This window comes from Hibiscus syriacus, unplaced genomic scaffold, assembly GCF_006381635.1.
Source record: "Hibiscus syriacus cultivar Baekdansim isolate YM2019G1 unplaced genomic scaffold, ASM638163v2 tig00112215_pilon, whole genome shotgun sequence".
In the NCBI taxonomy this organism is placed as follows: domain Eukaryota; kingdom Viridiplantae; phylum Streptophyta; class Magnoliopsida; order Malvales; family Malvaceae; genus Hibiscus; species Hibiscus syriacus.
The window spans coordinates 693,280-701,796 of NW_024063268.1; the positions used below are offsets into that span (position 1 = coordinate 693,280).

Genomic DNA, 8,517 nt, shown 5'->3' on the forward strand with positions numbered 1-8,517 from the left:
TAAACTTTGATACCAATTGTTGGGATTATCGAATGATGCTTAATGATCAACCGAATGATTTTCCAATAAGGGGTGAATTGGTTTTCTGAGTTTAGGGAGTAACGAGTAAAAAGATGAGACAATTTGCACAAGCATTTATAGTGGTTTAACTTCTCAACCAAGTCTACATCCACTACCTTAGCTCCTCACTAAGGATTTTCTAATAAATTAACTAATTTGTTATTTCTTTTTGCATGATAAAGAGATAACCTTTACAACTCTTAGCTTTTCACAGACTAAGCTAGAACCAGTCCCCTTTTACAAAATGTTAAAATGTAGACAAGAAAAACCTCCCAAAGGAAGGTGTTTACAAAGATTTAAGCTCACAGGAAAACAAATAAAACATTTTCAATGAGCTCAAAACACAAATATTTACAAAAGAAAGTAAATAAAGATTGAAAAACTTTTTTTTTTTGTGTATGAATGCTTGGATAGGTGTTAGTAACCTTCTTCAAGTGTCCTCAACTTGTTTTTATATTTTAGAATGAGCTTGAGGTTTTCTCTAGCTGTTGGGTATGTTTTAGAGCCGTTGGGGATTAATTTTCTGCAAAATAAAATTACCCAGAATAGGGAGTATCGGTACTCCTTTAATGAGTATCGGTACTACCTTTGTAATTTTTAAATAAACTAGTCGTTAAAGACCGTTGGGCTTGACCAGTATCGATACTATGTTTCATGGTATCGATACCACTATGTAAAGTAGTATCAATACTATTGGGATTTTGTGGAAGCTCGAATTGACAACCGAAATGGTTCGCCATGAGGGGTTGGGACGGTTCTTGTGTTTAGGGAGTAAGCATATTGAAAGATAGAAAATTTGCACAATGATTTATAGTGGTTCGACTTCTCAACCAAGTATATGTCCACTACCTTATCTTCTCACCAAGAATTTTCCAACAAATTTACTAATTTGTTCTTTCTTTTTACAGAACAAAGACATAACCTTTCCAACTCCCTAGTTTTTCATGGGCTAAACTAGAATCTTATCCCTAGCTTTTCAAGGGCTCAGCTAGAACCTTTCCTTTTACAAAAGGATAAAAGAAGTAAACAAGAAACCTCTCAAAGGTAGAGTGTTTACAAAATTTAAGCTAACAAGAACACAATATTTACAAGAGAATATAAAAATAAGATTGAAAAACTCTTCTCTTGTGTTTGAATACTTGGATAAGTGTTCTCTATATTCTTCAAGTGTCTTGAACATGTATTTATAAGTTGAAATGAGTTTAAAGTCGTATATAGCCATTGGGGATGTTTTGGAGCCATTGAAGATTAATTTTATGCAAAATAAAATTACCCAGAACAAGTAGTATCGGTACTACCATCAATGGGTATCAATACTGTTCGTTATTGTTCTTATAGTATCGGTACTATTTATATAGTATCGGTACTATTCATCCAATACAATATTATTCATAAAAATATTTTTGTGCTCAATTCCAAATTAAATGGACTTTGAATTATTTTTGTAAACATTGAATAAATTCAATTCAAGTCCAAAAACATTTTTCCATAAATTGTTACATCAAAGTATAGTTCAACAATCTCCCCTTTTTGATATAACAAAACATTTGAAAATTTGTTTTTTTGCAAAACTCCCCTTAGTAAAATGTTTAATGAAAAAGATGCCAATTGTTAGAAAATATATGAAAATGTTTATCTCCCCCTTTTTCATTAAGAAATTGAATTTTTCAAACCATACTTCTCCCCCTTTTTTTATATAAAAAAATCAATCTTTAAAGTTCTAAAATAACTTTGGAGAGTAAGTGATAAATTTGACATTTAAAAACCATTTGAAAAAAAAAATCAAAGCTCCCCCTCAATAAGTGCATTCCCAACAAAATTTAGCTTTAAAATCTTGACACATGAAATTCAACAAAGAATAACAAACATGTTAGTAGCACATGAAATTCTATGTATCCAAGTCTAAAATACTTTATGCAATATCAATTGTTGAAATTAAGTGCATATGCATAAAGCTTTCAAATATGTTATGCATTTGAAGAATTTGATATCAATTGTTAGAGAGATGTCATTTGCATTTAAAACACATGCATAATCATTTAAATTTAGGTCAAAAATTTAAAATTTGAAAAATCAAAGTATTTGAAAAGTTGATATAAATTGTTAGAGAGATATCATTTGCATTTAAAATCAATTTTGACTAAAATTCATTATGATGAACTAAAAATTATGAAAAATCATTAAAATTTTAAAATGTTCATCATAGCTTCCTTTTAACATACATGAGCTAGAAACTTAACACAAAATCATTTAATTTCAAAACTCATGCATGTATAAACCTAAATGAGCAACCAATTAATCAAAAACAAAAGCTTTAAGTTTAGAGGTTACCCGTTCCTTTTTCAAGTGTGGCTAGAGCATTTAAATATCTTCACTTTCATCACTATTGCTCCCACACACCTACAAGAGACATTTATTCGATTTTGGTATCCAAATTGCTTTGGATCCTTGGACGTTAGTTTCATGCCCCTTGTTTCATTAGGAATCCATACTTGTCTAATTTTAAAACGTTTTTTTTCTCAAATGACAAGTATGTCCCTTGTGACCATGATAATGGCAATGTGAGCATTTGCCATTATTAACTAGATGAATTATTTAAAATGATTTCTTTTTCTTTGTTAGGCATTCAAGCTTAACTTTTAAATTAAAATTTCCTTTTTCAAAACTTTCAATTTCATTTTGAAAGCTCTAAATCCTTTATCAACATTTCATTTTGATTTTAAAAATCTATTTTTGCTTCAAAATAAAATTGTATTCAATTTTAAATTTTGAAATTATTTTCCTATATTGCAGTTCATGGTATCAACTCGAAAATAATCCATCATAGGCAGCTTGTAACTCATCAAAAGAAAATGAATTTAATTCATTTGAGCTAGAAGATACCTCGGGCTCTTCACGAGCCATTAGAGACACCACCTTTGTTGGTTATTCTTTCTTGTTTCCATGAAGCTTTTCGAGCTTATTCCAAAGCTTCTTGACACTTGAACAAGAAGAAACTCCTTCATATATATCTGGACCAAATGCACAAAACAACATGTGCATGGCATTGGCATTAAGTTGAGCTTTCTTCCGTTCTTGGTCACTCCACTTCTTATCCTTCTTCTTTGGAGAAGAGTAGTCGTTCTTGATCATCTCCCATGCATCAAGATCATTGAATTATATGAATAACTTCATTAATTTCTTCCAATGATGATAGTTTTCTCCATTAAAAAGTGGAGGCTTGTCGATCGGTGGAGAGTCTTCCATGTGGAACAAGCTAGAGGTGGAAGTCATCTTCTCGGTTGTGTCGAGAATTGGTAGAGCGTCTTCTAGGATCGTCTCAATGATGTTAAGCCTTCTAACGAGTTAAGCTCTGATGCCAATTGTTGAGATTTTTTGGAAGCTCAAATCGACAACCAAAATGGTTCACCAAGAGGGGTTGGGACGGTTCTTGTGTTAAGGGAGTAAGGAGATTGAAATATAGAAAATTGGCACAGCAATTTATAGTGGTTCGATTTCTCAACCAAGTCTACATCCACTACCTTAGCTCCTCACCAAGGATTTTCCAACAAATTCACTAATTTGTTATTTCTTTTTACAGGACAAAGAGATAACCTTTACAACTCCCTAGTTTTTCACGGGCTAAACTAGAACCTTATCCCTAGCTTTTCAAGGGCTCGGCTAGAACCTTTCCTTTTACAAAAGGATAAAAGAAGTAAACAAGAAAACCTCTCAAAGGTAGGGTGTTTACAAAATTTAAGCTCACGAGAACACAATATTTACAAGAGAATAGAAAAATAAGATTGAAAAACTCTTCTCTTGTGTTTGAATACTTGTATAGGTGTTCTCTATATTCTTCAAGTGTCTTGAACATGTATTTATAAGTTGGAATGAGTTTGAAGTCGTATATAGCCGTTGGGGATGTTTTGAAGCCGTTGGGGATTCATTTTCTGCAAAATAAATCTGCCCCGAACAAGTAGTATCGATACCCCTTCAATGGGTATCGGTACTACCTTTGTAATATTTGAAATTTTTATCGTTGGACTTGATTTTACTGTAGTAGTATCGATACTCATTTTGCATTCTGAATTTTTTGAGCATCAGTACTGTTCGTTACTATTCACACATTATCGATACTATTCATACAATATCAGTACTATTTGTTGTTGTTCACACATTATCGGTACTATTCATACAGTACAATACTATTCGCAAAAACATTTTTGTGCTCAATTCCAAATTAAATGGACTTTGAATTATTTTTGTAAACTTTGAAAACTTTGAATAAATTCAATTCAAGTCCAAAACATTTTTCCATAAATTGTTATATCAAAATATAGTTCAACAAGTACCCCTTTGAGTATCAGTACCTGTTTTGCATTCTGGAATTTGAGCAATTTGAAAAACAACTGGTAGTATTGATACTACCTAGAGAGTATTGATATTTCTCTTACCTTTGGTATCGGTACCACATGAACAGTACTAGTACTGTTCAAATAGTATCGATACTGTAAGAACAATATCTATATTATGTACCTAGAAAAACAGTTTTGTGCTCAAATTCTAATTTAATGGACTTTGAATTATTTTGGAAAACTTTGAATAAATTCAATCAAGTCCAAATAACATTTTGGCTTAATTTGTTATATCAAAATATTATAAAATAGTTCAACATATACATTATATATACTTATACTTATATATAGTTTATATAATTTATATACTTATATTTATACTTTATTGTTTATATACTTTATACTATATTATATATATATATAAATACATTATAACATATATACATATTATATTTTATATAATATATATATTATAATTATTTCAATTTTTGTCAACTTTTGAAATGAATGCAATTTAATATTTTATAATTTTTCTTCACATTTTAATTATTTTGATTTGAACTCTTTGTGTTATTTAATTTATTTAAATTTAAATTTTTAATTTAGTATTTGTCTAATTTAGTCCTTAAAATTATATTTGTATCTAAAATTGACCCATACTGATTTATATTTTGTAATTTACTTCATATCCTATAAATCACATATAAACTTCATTCAAATTTTATAAATTATTATAATCTCCAAACCCTATAAACTTTTGTTCAACAACTTTTTAAATGGATACAATTTAGTTCATTTTTATATTAATTTTAACTTCACATTTTATAATTATTTTGATTTGATCCGTCATCAGTACGTGTTGTTTAATTTATTTAAATTTTTGTTTGTAATTTCATGTTTGTTCAATTTAGTCCTTAAAATTATATTTTTATCAAAATTAATCCATAATTATTAACATTCTTTTAATTTACTCTAAATCATGTACAATTACAAATTACAATTCAATGTTCATGAAATGCGAAAAATAATTAATCAAAAAATGGGAAGCTACTCACACGTGGACCAACAAGCTTGAGGTGTTCTTGATTTGATACCGATCGAATGTACTTGTTCTACACGTGTGTTGATATGGAATATTAACCGTTAAAAGGTTTAGGTAGGTCGATCTCTGTTGATACTATAGATTTTAATTAGTTTTGATAGTCTACTGGTATGATCTAGTGATTTTCTTAAGTTGTAAATATTTGATTTAGATGTCCAAAAGTTGCTAGAGGAAATACATTGATTGTGAGCTATCACTATAAATTTTTTTCCAATTTTCTTGTATTGTTCTTTTATAAGGTGTTGTGTTTATATTTTAATGAACCGGACCGTTATATGGTTTTTGTCAATTCAGTTTCTAACATCCAATATATATCTGTTCTGTATAAATGTTGTAACACCCATCTCCCGTATACCTTTATGTATACGATATACATATGTCACATCACTTTTAAAATTGTTTCCTATTTGAAAAGTCGTACAATTTTGTTTAATTTTATAAATTATTATAATCAAATAAACCATTAATCCTAATCATTCTCATCTTTTATTATTTAATCGAATAAATACTCCTATTTTTAAATATTTTCAATAAAGTCCTTAATTTAATATTTGGGGCATTAAAACCGCCGTCCATAACCGATCTATCTTCAAATGTGAGGATTGCTTTATCGAATGTGCGAACTTCATGCCAAGGTTGGCATTTTGATTCTTGAAGTCTTAGTTTTGCTAACAATATCCTCATTTTCAGGCACTTGCTCAATGTGATATGGCCCTTACTAACTTAGGCATTATTAGACTTAGTGCTGATGATTCTGCTGGTGCTGCTCGGGTACTTTCGAGATCTTCTTGTGCTAATTCAATTTCTTCGTGTTGTATCTTGTTCATTTCTTGTTATATTATTGTTCGTGGTTCCACGCACCATGATACCGGAACAGATGGTTGCTTCGAGTGGCAAAAGATATAGGCGCAATAGCAAGTGCTAGAGCAGCTGCATTATGGGCTTGACACTCATGCAGATAAAATCCAGGTAAAAACCTTCAGTATTCTTATCCCTCTTTAATTCCACATAGATCTCTCGATGAAGATGAATGGCTTCACTATGTTCGTGGTGTGTATTGAATAACATTTCCTTTCTCGGCCAAAAAAGACACATTTCTTTCTATTGTTTGATTTACTTCATCTCGTGCATCAGGACGAGGATGATAACGTTACCAGGTATTTGGTACTTGCAAGATAACCCATAATTCCCGGAACGGACAGGGTTTATAAGGAATACCTCCTTGAACTTGGTCATTTATTCGATTAATGTGTCTCTTTCGTTGATAATCTTTCGACTTTCCAGACCAGTATAGTTTTTACTCTAGAAGAATGTCCTGGCTTGCTATTCAAAGCCTTGGCTGTGTCTCTCTAAGGGATACTAATCTAACAAAGGTAACTACAGCAGTGTTCATCTTTGTCTTATCATTATCAGAGACGATTCTGATTGTTATCTCGCCTCTTGGAGCAATTTTCAGATGGAAAGGGCGTCCTCTGAGGTCGTCGACGATTCTAACAGTGGGACTGCCATGTAAGTGTAGTATACTCGTATTCAGATGGAGAAAGCAAAGCACAGTTTTCTTGAAAGTGGGATTATCTAACTAGTGATCAAATTAATGCTATTAATCCGGTTGATGTGGTTCCAGGTACTTCGACTATCTTTTCTACATCGACTTTGAAACTTCGATGGCTGAACGGCGTGCCCAAAATGCATTGGAACATTTACAGGTCAGTAATTTCAGTCTTTTATTACGTCTCTAACTCATAACGACCGTATTTTTCCTACCAAATCTCTTCCTTTTCTGGCCTGAAGAAGCACCTGGAATCCTATACATTCTGAAATTTCAATGTGATGCTGGTGCTCGAATCTGCATGTATTGTTTCTTTGAATATCAAAATCTCGCCGGTGTGGGATGCACTCTTAACTAGCTTGATTTCCAAAGCTCTGGTGTGCGATGCACTCTTAACTAGCTTGATTTCCATAGCTCTGTTCGTTTCCCTTAATTCACGCAGAGTGAATTTGAAGATGAATTGTGTGCCCCTGGCAGAAATATGCCGGATTTCTCCGAGTCCTCGGTTCCTATCCGATGGATATCTCCCAAACTCAGTAGATTTTGTCATCGTATACCTCAGTTTTCTTTCAAACCTGCAACGATGGTGACGGTTCGATCCACAGGTGATGCATGTACATGTAAGTCTTTTCTTGATCCAGCTGAAGATGAAAGGAAAGTTCTATAGATGGAAATCGTTGGAAGGTCGACTTATTAGTTCGACAGCTTATTCGACATGAACTATTTTTCTTTCTTTCCTTCCATATTTAGCTCTTTTATCTCCATAGGTTTTCGTCACCCTCCTAGAGAAGTGGTGTGCAATGTTGTGAAATTTTGAACATTAGAGACAATGCAAAGTCACAGTGACACCAATATTATTCTAATTTAAAAAATTAAATCTAGAAAAATTGAAATTATGAAACAAAACTAAATAATAATAAACTTAAATAAAATAATTAAAATAACAAGTAAAAAGATACAAGGACCTAATTATAATAAAATCTACTATATGGATTAGAATGCAAGAAATAAAAAATAACTTAAATAAAAATAAAAAGGGATCAAAATGTAAGAAATTAAAATTCAGTAGCTAAATCAAGAACTAACAGGGACTACATTAAAATAAAATAAAACTGTGTAATAAATTAAAAATAAGTTAAAATTGAAAGACCCAGTGACCAAAGTGTAAAAAAACACGGCTAAATTTAAAGGACTAAAATAGTGAGTTTACCAGATAATTAAAACAGCATAAAAATGGGTGTAATATAATTTTGGTCCCTACAGGGACCAAATGTAAAACACGGCAAAGATGGAGGCAATTAATGTATTTTTCCCATTAACTTTCCCTATATATCCATATTTTTTTTTTTTTTCATTTGCACCTAAACTGAAAAAAAAGAGCTTGAGAGCTCTCTCAAGATTTCCTCGACCGACCCACTGTCGGCGAATCACCAAAATGACCCGAAACCTCCCCTAAGCATAAATCTAAGCCC

At 31.5% G+C, this 8,517-nt stretch overlaps 1 pseudogene; it reads left to right on the forward strand.

Annotated features, from left to right (window-relative positions):
• The first annotated feature begins 6,110 nt into the window (after positions 1-6,110).
• LOC120175704 lies at positions 6,111-7,585 on the forward strand (annotated as a pseudogene).
• The last annotated feature ends 932 nt before the right edge of the window (positions 7,586-8,517 follow it).